We start from the raw sequence: 12680 nt of genomic DNA on the forward strand, positions 1-12680 counted from the left end.
TATACTGAACACATTTCACTTAAAAAATTTATAAGGACTAATAAAAATAAGGAAGAGAAAGAGGAGTATTCTGTTATTTGTTACATAAAAGAATTATAATCTAGCTGAGAAAAACACACAAACCAGGGATAACTTGTGTAATTCTAGTTTCACCATAACAAATCTCCAGATATAGTATTTATTTGAATAAGACTTTATTTATTGCTTACATAACTTCCTCTTTCACATGACCGAGCACTCCATGAAGTGGTAAAATAGAAATTCGCATTGAAAATTTGATATTTAATGATCCTTGAAAAGACAAGTAAGGCTTACTAATAGGGAGGAGTAAAAAAAAAATGAATTTTAGGAGAAAACATAAACAAATATGCAGATATAAGAATGTGACCTAGAAAACAGGCAAGTTAACTCTCTCTTGAAATAATAAGATTACGAGAAACAAGAACATAAAGGTTCATTCAGTAGGGAATTTGAGAGAACCTCCAATGTCTAACAGAGGAGCTTAGGCCTTGGCTCCTAACCAGGGGTCACTAAGCAAAGAATTGTAAAAAGTGAGAGACATGTTAGATGTTGTATTTTTGCAAATGAGTCTAATGTGTATGTATTTGATTGATTTATAAATGCTAGAAAAACAGGATTCCATGGAAGAAATTCAGTAGTCAATTCATAAAGTCTTGAATGGGCCAAGAGGTGATGTAAAGGCTCAACTGAAAAGAAAAAGAAACAGAAATGTTAGCAATATAATCAAGGTTTAAAGTGTTTTTTGGAAATATCATGAATAAAAATTAAAAAGTGAGTAGCTCTCTTTGTGTGTGTTGTTTCATGTCTCCATAATTAGAGTGAAGCCGAAAATGTAATTAGCTTCAACAGCATTTAAGAGGATATCTTTCCAAATGGTTGGTTAGATTAATGACAGAAATGCCCAGTGACCAAAACATACAATAGGGCAATAATCAAACTGTGTCAGACAGTAAATTAGTTTAGTTTTAGAGTAGATGACATTGACCAAGAGCCAAAATGTTGAAAGTCAACGGAAGTGAGATAGACATATTCATCCATGTAGGGAGGAATATGTCAAGGCCAAGTCTCAAATGGAAGAAGGTAAACATGTGCAAAGTTAAAAGCTGTATATAACTTTTAGGTTGAAAGAAAAAACATGTAGAAGTTAGAATGGCAAAAAAAAAATTAAGATGCAATCTATAGACTTTTCATGAAGTCGGTTCAATTTGTTTTATAGTTACACCAAGAATGTAGAATAGCAAGGTGGACATTGCCTGAGCTGTATGACTCACTTCTTAGGTCAAATTGTTCAAAAAACATTGTTACATGTTTTCATGACAAGGTAATGCTGCAAGATTTTTCAAAATTCTCAAATATATATTCATCATTTTATACTTTCAGATGGCATTTAGTTAATTGGCTATCTAAGGAGTAACAATTAGGATCCTCTACCATGAAAAAGGACTGAGAAGAAAATTTCTGCAGATTTTCATCTAGTTACTAATGTGGAGAAGACCCTACCCAAGCCTGTGCCAGAGATGACTATGTGTTATTTCTCTAGCAAAAGTCTAGTGCTAAAGTGCCACATGTAATCCTGTCATTTTGAGGGATGGAAGAGGCGTATTGAGATAGGCCTTAAGGACAACATATTTATGATCTTACTCTAAAGATAATTGCAAGTCTTTTGTAGATTTCAAAATTGATTAATAAGATATTTTAATTCCAAATTTATTTTCAGAAATAAAAAGTCTCTAGGCTTAACAAAAGGATATTGTCTTCCAAACTCAGTAAAACTTTTTATGTACTTCCTTTAAAAAAACTGACCCTGTTTCAACATAGATACTCATTATAGTTATTTTTCTTTAGATTCATAGTATATTGCTATTAAAGCTATTCACTTGCACAATTTATTTATTCAATTAATGGTTAAATGACTTCAGGAGGGATTAAATAAATGAAGGGTTATCAATAGGCATTCTTATAAACTTTGCTGGATACAAGTTAAAGATTATAATTATTGATTATTTAAACTTAAAATTCCTTAAGATCCTGTGAGAATTAAGCAATGTTATAAATTTTTATTTCAAATATGTTTTCAACAAATGTATTCAATGTGATACTTAAAACAGGCTTATTGGGAAATAAGATTTCACTGGCCCTAGTTGGTAGTTGAAGTCATTAGAGTGCTTAGAAAGTTCCTTGACAGTGTTGGAGGCTGAAATCTGGACATTCTAACCTTACACAGCTTTCTTTCACTTCCAACTTTACTATTATCCACCAAGCTATGATTATTTCATACAATGGAAACAGTGAGCCAGACAATACTCTTAAATTTGACTTATTCTGAAAGACATTTACTTAGTCCATAACTCTTCGAATACAAAGGGGAACTTGAGTAACAGGCTGGAAGACTCAAATTTTCTGACAGTTTCAGAGTTGACAGGGATCTGGTTGGCTTTCAGTAGACAGTTTTCTTTAAGCGTTACTTCACTGAACAAGACAATATATGATAATGCTATTTCACTGACCTTAACCTGCTTCCTGCCAAGGGCTTAAATTAGCCAGGATTTTTGTCAAAACAGTGAAAACCTCTCTGGTATAAAAACTGAACAGTCATATCCTGTGAGGAAAAAAAAAAGATAACTTGAGGAAAGTTGATTAAGAAAAGTGCAGTGTTTTCAATTTTGCTACTTAAAAGGAAAAATGCAGATGTCTTGGGATATCTTTTGTTGGAAAGTGAATATAGAAATCAACTTCACATGTAAATTTTAACAGTAAATGTTTATTTCAGGGTAAATGCTGTAAAATGGTAGTTGAAGTCATTAGAGTGCTTAGAAAGTTCTTTTTTATGCCAGACTCCAGCTAGATTATCATGTAGAACTATCTCAGTACTGGTGATCTACAATTTACCTTCTGATCATTGGATTATGTAGGACTTAGAAGACAGGCTACATTTCTCCATTGTCAATCTTGATGCAGAGCAGAGCCAACAGTCTATGTTGATGAGGAAATTATAGAATTCTCTTTTTCATTCTGAAAAGGATTACTATGGTAATAACAGGGCCCATTTAAATTAACTCAGTCGCTAAACAGTTCCTAGGAACCTGCCCCTTAAACTATTTTCTCCTTTGCAGCTCTCTGTAGGCAGACATATCATACTGAGAATGGAAGATGAAACTACCCCCAATCCTGGTGCCAAAAGGCACATAACAAAACTCACAAAATCAGAATTACAACCTTGTGCTGGGTTGCCGCAGTCTGGCTGAATCTCCATGTGTATATTTCCTCACATTTTTATTCCTATTAAACTGTAATGCTTCTGCAGAATTGGTAAAGTATATCAGTTTTGTTTTTTTCCTTTTAATATTGTATTTTTTTCTTATTTCTGATTCAAGTGGGTGAGAGAATTCAGTTGGGACCCCAGAAGGCCTTTTGCCTTGGCTCCAATAGCAATACCTTAGTAATGCTTGCTCTTTTTGTGTTTCCATCTGTCGCTCTTTGTCTCTCTCTCTTTCAAATTTGGTATCCTTGTTCTTTATGAAGTAACTTCTAGATAAGTATTCACTTCAGAAGCACATCTATAAATATCACTAACATGTATTATAGGAGGAAACACATCTCAAAGAAATTAGTCTTACTGAAATATCATTTTGGACTTACATATATAAAACATGTTTTAATTTAAAATTGGAGCCAGTTTAGACTTCAAACCTCCCTTTGAAATAAAAAAAATTGTTTTTATATTTGAAATTTTTTACTATGAGTTTGTTCACTGAAATACTGTATATTTATTCTGATGAAATGATTGTACTTGTAATGAGAAGTAAGAACATCTAAACCCATGCCTACGAGCACATTTTTTAACAACTAATTGAATTTTTGAATTGCCTTGTGTACATTTCTTTATGTGTGGCTGGAAGTCACGCAGCACATACTGTTTTTGTCACCATAGGATATTTTCTCTAGCTACTTGTTGCAGCAAATTGATGTCTTACAAGCACTTCAGTTAATATTCAGATGCTGATGAGGGCTAATGTCAATAATCAAGTCCTGATTTAAGTCGCCTACCACTTCTATAGCTCAAACCCTATTACTGCTTATTGAGACATATTTTGGTTCATCATTGGAATATTTGGGTTCTGTGTATTTTATGTAGTTTTTAAAGTAGGGTTTAAATTAATAGTTGACAAAAGTTTTTAAAAGCCCTATGTCATTCTTTGTGCTAGTGTTTACAATTGTTATAAAATAAAGCAATAATTTTATATTTCTAACACATTGAAAATAGCAGAGGTCTAAGTATAGCTAGGAGAATTTGAATAACAACTACAAGAAGAAGAAAAACAAAGAACAAAACAACAACAAAAAATCACCCTGGACTTTACATCATTTTCACTTTAACTAACCAGAGGTAAAGTATATCCAAGAAAAATAAACATACAGAATTTGGTAAGACTTTCTTCTCACATGTTTTATATATTTATATATAAATATATATATATATATGTATATATATACACACACATATATATATATATATACATATATATTTTATCTATATATGTTGGTTTCAGATTTTTCTAGAAAGAACATCACATGCAAATTTCTTCCTGTGACTATCTCTTGATGCTGTAACAAAATACTGTCTCTCTAGCTAAAGGGTTTAAGAGTGCAGGAAAACTTTCAAAAGAAATTTAGCTTTAGAAACAACTATCTAAATTGGAATGCTACATGAAACCCTTTATAATTTTGCAGAGTCGAGGGGGTGTAGAATGAAAAGGACTAGAGACCATATGTTGATATTCTGTTGATATGTTAAGAAATATGCCAGTTTTGTTTCTTATTCCCTCTTAGATGTTTTCAGAAGTTGTCCTGTATGCTGGTTGACAAAAGCCTGCAATGTTGATGTTTAAGGGCTCTTGATTGCTGGCAGCAAAGAATTCCAACTGTGCTGGCACCCGAGATAGCATCCCCACATTTTCTTCCAGGATCATCACCTTTGTTCTAAATAGCTCCCTCATAGTGTGAACAGAAGTCATATGTTTTAGATTTTCTGCCTTGGCACCCAGGAAATCAGTATGATTGAGTAAACATATTAAACCTCCCCTGCATTTCCAGCCTGAACAGATGTTAAGTACAAGCTGATCCACCTACATTCAACCCGAGAGAGTCCACATCCACAGACTGTTTCATTTTCCTTTTGCAATTTATATAGAAGCGTAGATTCTTGCTGGCATGTATAAATGTGCCATTTAAGGCAATCAAAAATGGTTCCACATCTCACTTGATTTCCACAATTGTTCCTATAACGATGGACTACTGAGGAGAGAAACTTAATTTCCTTGGCAGATCTTCCCACGTTGAAGCAACATGTTCGTGGAGAGCCAATATTCAGTAATTATAGCACAATTCCTCACAATTTTACAATTCACTAACAGTATGCATTTTCACAATGTAAAGCTGATTTTCCTTTAACCAAATAAAACATGAAAAGATAGCTGGAAGCAATGGGCAATCTAGATCATTAGATGATTGATGTAAAATTAGAGGACATTTAGACTGGAATAGATTGCAAACACCAGGGAGCTTAGAAAACTTGTAAGCTCTATATTTTGAAGAAATACGTTGTTGATGCTCTTGCAGCTCTTGGTAGCAACCTACCAATTAAAAGAGAAATAGGCTCAAAATGATTTACCTACTGGTTACTTCAGGTTACTATTTGCAATTATTTTACTTCACACAGACATTTCCAGAAAGTTCTCTACATATGCATTCACCAAAAAGAATTTTTAGTTCTAATTCCATGCCTCCTTTCATACTATTTATTTCAGCTGTTAGCAAAGAATTGAAAATAAGTAATCACAAACATAGAATATCACAAGTATGCTTAATAGTTTAATGTTGAAATAATTGTCTAATCAAATGGGTGATAGTGTTTGAAAAGCCGCCTCTGTGAATAAGTGAAAAGATACAGATATTACAAGCCTACACCAATGTAAATGATCACATCTTTTATTTCTGAATATTATTAGTTTGTTTTAAAGGTAGTGAATATGTAAATATGCATACATACTGTGCTTAATGCTTTAGCTAGGACAATAAATAAATTATGGAATTTGCCAATAAATGGTTGGAGTTGGAGAATATCATGCTAAGAGAAATAAGCCAATCCCACAAAACCAAAAGCTGAATGTTTTCTCTATTACGTGGATACTAATTCACAATAAAGTGATGGTAGGGCACTAGAGAAGAATAGCATTACCTTAGATTACGTAGAGGGAAGTGATGGGAGGAAGGAGAGGCGATGTAGGGATAGGAAAGATAGTAGAACAAAACAAATATTATTACTATATGTATATATGGAACTACATGACCAATATGATTCTGCAACATGTATACTCAGAAAAATGAGAAATTATATTCCATCTATGTATGATATATGAAAGTGCATAAATGCATTTTACTGTCATGTATAACTAATTAAAACAAATAAAAAATTTAAAAAATGAATTATGTAAATATTATATTCTATATTCCTTCTGTAACACAAGTAGCCATAACATGGGTTCTTTGAATCCTGCATTCTTCACAGCAGGGGAAAGTAAAGAAGGAGAGGGTACAAAAACAGTACACACACACAAATATCAGAAAGAATGATAGAATAATGTATGTGGTAAATACGTAATGAAGCTTCTCACAGCATGCTATCATGTAAACATAAACAAAGGAATGGTGGAAGAGAGCTCTTCAAGAGCATAGTACAACTAAACAGGACAGGAATGTATGATTTAAAGTGTTACATATATTATTATATTATATATATAATTATAAAGTATTATATATTACATATAATATATATTTGGAGGACCTCATTTGGCCAATGAGGCCACTGGAAACAAATAAATAATTGTGCCTAAATGGTATATATTGGAGTATTCTGAACACTCAGCAAAATGTAACATGCATGTATTTGTCCCAGCCCTCTAAAAATTAGGAAGGGTCATGTAACAGGTGGTTTCCAAACTACTGTCCCTTTGGGTCAGTTTAATGCTATTCAACATGACCTTCTCCTTCCAGGACTACTGTGAAACTGTTTTGAGACTTTCAGAATTAGTGGGCAGAAGCTGGATACCTCAGAGACTCACTAGGAATATAGGTGATTTTGTGAAGGCAAGAAATAAATGCTTGATGTTTTAAGCCACTCAATGGTAGAGGCAATTGTTACATCTGCTTAGCCTAACCTATGCTGATTAATACTTTGTCAGAAAGAAATAAAAACAGGAAATGAAGTGGTTCTGATACTACTCTGGATAGATGTGAAGCAGATATTATAACATTCTCTCCTGTGTATTTGTGAGGATTTGTTATATTTGCCAATGTTTAGAGACATGGTAGCGTATTTACATGGATTCAATTGTATTAACTAGTACATATTCATTTTCTTTAGATGTATTTAATTTATGTAACAAGCCTACCAATGTCATTAAACAAATGGACAAAATGAGCAATGGAACATTTTGTGCTTCTTATTGAAAAGTGAACAAATATTATTACAGTAATGAAAACTACTAGGTAATAAAATGTTAAGATTGAAGAGGTTCTTTTCTACCATTTAATGGACAAGTTCTAGAAAAGACAAGTGCTGTAAATAAAACACTATTGCCATGGCAACACATACTTCAGCTTTTAACCTTCCATCACACAGAAAGAATTTTAAACATTTTCATAGTTTGTAATAGCAGTGATGACCTCTGAATTTTCTGGAAGCTAGTAATTGGCAAAGCCTCAGGCCTTCAACTTTTTGACCAATCTACTAGGAGTGCTTTACCTAGGCTTCTCATTACTTATAAAAATTCAGTTTATTTTCCAAGCTCAAAAACTTTAACACAGTATCAGTCCAACCACATAGAACTTGAATAATGCAATTTTAAAAATAAATGTCTTACGTAAGTGGTAGATATACCTCACTTTGGGCTAACATTTTATATACGCAGATGTCAGGTATTTTTGTGTGTATGTACACCTATGTGTACATGGTTTATATGACTCTGTAGATGTGCATATGTTAGTCAATTTATTTTTATTAAAGTTTTTGGTAAGTCAGAAAATCATTGATAATGCATAAACCCATAGTAAATGAGTCTGTTTGATTCTCTATTGACATGTGGCTATAATATCACAAACCTTGAAGATTAAACAACACAAAATTATAACTTTATCATTCTGTTGGTCAGGAGTTTGAAAAAAAAAATGGGTTTATTCTTTTGCTTCAGTCTTACGGGGCTGCAAGCAGAGAATCAACCAGGCTGTGGTCTTATCTGGCTAAAGTAGGGAAAGATCCTCTTCCAAACTCCTGTAGATTTTGACAGTTTTCAGAAAGTGCTGGAAGGCTGCTATTGTTAGCTATTGGCCATGTACAGTTTCTTTAGGTGTGGTCCTCTCCATAGCAAATCAACACATGGCAATTTATTTTTTTTCAAAGCCAAAGAAAAAGAGTATCTCTGAGCAATGCAGGCAACCATCTCCTGTGCTATAATTATGCACATGCAGTGTTATGTTTACCATATGTCTTACTCCACTTTTCCCTTCTGTACAGAGTAACAAAAGATTGGGTAAATTATAAACAAACCAAAAAAGGTTTCTCTGGTTCACAGTTCTGGAAGCTAGGATGTCCAAGAACATGGTGTTGGCATCTATTGAGGGCCTTCATGCCACATCATAATTTGGTGTTAAGAAACAAGCCAACACATATAAGATAGGGAGAAGAAAATTAGCCAAACTTAGCCTTTTAATCTGGAAGCCACATTGGTGATAATCCTTTGCCAATTCTGAGGCAAAAGCATTAAATTATCACAAACCCTCATTACCTAATCTCCTAGTAAAGTTCCCACCTCTTAATCTATCATAATAGCAATTCAATTTCAACATGAGTTTTGGATGGGATACTAAAGACATACCACCAGGTACTATTGTTTTGAATAAATCATAGCCCACAATGATGGGAGATGACCAGAAAGTGGGGATTATGAACCATACAGGTTTTATACCTTGGATATTTTCACCCAAGTTCAAAATTATTAGAAATTATATAGAGATAATTTCCTGTATCTAGAAAAATCAGTTCTGGAATATTCAATAATAGAAACTCTAATTACCTACTGTGGCAGTTAGAGACTCTATAAAATTGTAATCATTTCCTGTGTGGTCACTTTCTCATGGAAGGTATTTATCAAAATTTCACTATATGTGCAAAATACTATTCCTATATTACTGATTTCTACTTTGGGCTGTAAGAGTTTAGAGGGAGTATCTCATGGTAAAAGGAATATAGACATTTTATGACCAGTAGTATATAAGTTCAGGTCCTGGTAGAATCATGTTTACAAGCTTCAACAACTTTTTGTAAGATTTAATATTGCATATATTCACCCTACTTCTTATAAAATGGATTTAATTGCACATGTTTCATTTGTTTATTATGGCTATAAAATTTTGTAAGACTTGAGAATCTACTCTGTAGTCACATCTACCTGAAGTACTGATAGAAATATGAAAACCACACTTATTTCTTTGTGTATGTCAAAATACTTAAATATACATGGTGCTTTATGTCCATGTATTCATTTCAAACTGTTGTTTAATTGACTAATAATTATTGAATATTTTATATTACCAGAAACCCATAGACCATGCTATCAGAAGTCAATTCTGCTAGAAAATAATGCAAAGAATAATATCAGAAAATTTTCAGCAGGCTAGTTCAGAAGGAATTCAGGCATTAGGAAAGTCAAATTCTGCTACAGCTGTAACTTTTTTTATAGTCTATCTCTTTTTTATTTTATAATGCTATCAAGTAAAAACTTACAGAAAATATTAGTTGAAATACATGCAAATTTGTTTTTGCTCATGAAAAAGGGAATGCCATATTTTGACATAATTCCAGCTCCACTAGGAACCTTGTGTTCTCTGGGGTAGATGTGGGATTCTGTTTCATTTGAAAACCTCATTTGTGCCCTTTTAAAGGGCATTATTGACTATATAGCTTTAAAATAATCTACTTTTCTAGAATACAGGTTAATATGGCAGCTCCATAAACTGTATGCTAGATCCATAAATCAGGGGAGTGACATTTTTTTAAATTGTCTTGTGTTTCCTTTGTGGGGGATACCCTATGACCACTAACTATAAAACTGCTGCTATGTGATTTCCTCTGTGCTACAGTGCACCAGGGATGGCAAATCAGATGCTTCTCCAAGTCAATTTTTATTGAATTGGGAGTGATTGTTGCAGAGGACTCCTATAACAAATTGGAGCTCGGAAGAGGAGCACATCTGCATTGGCTCACTTTGCCTGCCACAGGGACCTATTGTGGCCCATATGCTGTGCACATCACAAATGGCTTCCAAACATGTAGGCAGTCATAACAAATGACAACTTTCTCATGTTGTATATTAATATGGTATTTAATATGTGCTCTGGACGGAATTCTGTCCACCCCTTCTAAATTATTGTGTTAAAGCCCTAATACTCAATGTGACTGAGCCCCTCAATACAGACTTAAGGGCTTGATATTGTTGCACACTTTTGTTATTCCAGCTATTTTTTTTTTTTAAAGAGAGAGTGAGAGAGGAGAGAGAGAGAGAGAGAATTTTTAATATTTATTTATTTTTTTTTTAGTTCTCGGCGGACACAACATCTTTGTTGGTATGTGGTGCTGAGGATCCAACCCGGGCCGCACGCATGCCAGGCGAGCGCGCTACCGCTGAGCCACATCTCCAGCCCTATTCCAGCTATTTGATTGGTTGAAGATCACAAATTCGAGTCCAGCCTTGGGCAAAAGCAAGATTATGTGTCAAAATTTAAAAACACACAGGAGCTGGGGATGTACCTCAGTCAGTGATACAGCACCCCTGAGTTCAATTCCCCTACCACAAAGAAAAACAGACACACAAACAGAAAACAAATTTTGGTACCAGCAAGTGGAACACTACTGTACAAATACATAAAAATGTAGAAGCAACTTTGAAATTGTTCAAAGGGTAAATGCTGGAGCAGTTTTGAGGGATATGTTAGGAAAACATTTTGCTGTGAAGGGACTGTTGCACACTGAAGTGGATTCTGAAGAAGGCTCAGAAAGGAAAGAAAAGAACTGAAGAGAAGTCTCTAACTTCTTAGAGAAAACCTGAATAATCATGAATAGAATGCTAGCGTATGAATAGATGCTAAAAATCATTCTGCAGGCTGGGGATATAGCTAAGAGGTAGAGCCCTTGCCTAAGCTCATTGTGGCCCTGAGCTCAATCCCCAGCATTACAAAGGGATTCAGTCATTCTGGTAAGGCACAGAAATGAGGAGCAGTTTTTTGAAAACTGGAAGAAAGATGATCCTTGTTATTAATATGGTCAAGAACTAAACTGAATTGTGTTCTGTAGAAGAGAGAACCTGTGAAGGATGAAATCAGATTCTTAGCTGAGATTTCTAACCAAAATATTGAAGGCATTACCTGAATACTCCCATTGCTTACTGTTAAATATTAGAAGAAAAGGAGGAAGAGAAGAAGGAATTGTCAAGAAAAAAAGAACTTGAACTTAAGAGATATGGAAAATTTTCAACTGGGGATATTGCAAAAAAAAAGTGAAAGTATGTTCTGTGAACAGCAAAGAGGCAGCTGAACTTTTTATTGTATGATAAATGGAAAATATAATTTTAGCTTATTATTCCATTTTTATAGTTTAAAAAGCAGCAAGTACCTAAAACATTCAAAAGAATGTGAATTTTGCTCAACCTTTAAGGAAAATAGTATGTTTTATTTAAGGGAAAACTAGAAGACTGCCTTTTACTTAAACAAGGAAACAATTCTTCAGGTGTTCAGCTGAGGAAATTTTTACAACCCACATGGAGACAATTTCTAGTGCAGATTGAAAAGAATAATTAAGTCTTACAGCCTCTAACATAACACACAAGCCATAAGTTTAAGCTGAATTTTTAGTTTGAAATGCTCAGACTATATAAATAAATTCATTACTACAAAGTGATTCATGCTGACAAATATAAACTATTTATTTTTTCTGATAAGCTACATTAAATTGGCTTCCAATTTGTCAAATTCCAAGGGAAATACTGTGTGTGTGTGTGTGTGTGTGTGTGTGTGTGTGTGTGTGTCCATATTCATGGGTCATTCTTACTATCCTTAAGTTATTCCACTGTATCTTAAAATCTTGGGTATTCCTTATATGAATTAATAGAGAATGGCATAGAATACTTTTGTAATGTTGACAAAGTCAAAAGTTATGGAGAACTGGAATAAAAAGAATTATTTATTACTCATACCAATAAATCTATGCCTCAATCTACTTGGATTTGAGAATATTCTACATCAGTTAACTAGTTATGTATACTAATTTAGAAGGTGAATTCCTCTAAATCCCTTGAACACAAATCAGATAAAGAACATTTCTCTAGTTTAGCTTTTCTAAATCCTCTCAAAAGAAAGAAAAGCTTAACCTTTTCCATTTTATGCTACAATGTTGTTTAGAGATAGTATAATTTGAAAAATCTCCATAAAGTTTTATTTTTATGTGCATGTTTACATCTACCTCTCTGGATCTTGATTGTAAGAAACTCAACACAGAATCTGCATTACTTACTAATTACTTTGTTTCTTACAGTAGTTCTAACATGAGA

General features: G+C 33.5%; 1 long non-coding RNA gene across 1 annotated transcript in view; it reads right to left on the reverse strand.

Annotated features, from left to right (window-relative positions):
- Positions 1-219: 219 nt before the first annotated feature.
- Positions 220-12680, reverse strand: part of LOC113181764 (uncharacterized) — a 58431-nt gene continuing 45970 nt past the window's right edge. The window contains exons 3-4 of the long non-coding RNA XR_013344430.1: positions 2529-2620; positions 220-707 (exon numbers count right to left, since the gene is read on the reverse strand). This is a non-coding gene — a long non-coding RNA (uncharacterized LOC113181764). The remainder of the gene's footprint in view (positions 708-2528; positions 2621-12680) is intronic.

Source organism: Urocitellus parryii, chromosome 10 (assembly GCF_045843805.1).
Source record: "Urocitellus parryii isolate mUroPar1 chromosome 10, mUroPar1.hap1, whole genome shotgun sequence".
NCBI classification, from domain to species: domain Eukaryota; kingdom Metazoa; phylum Chordata; class Mammalia; order Rodentia; family Sciuridae; genus Urocitellus; species Urocitellus parryii.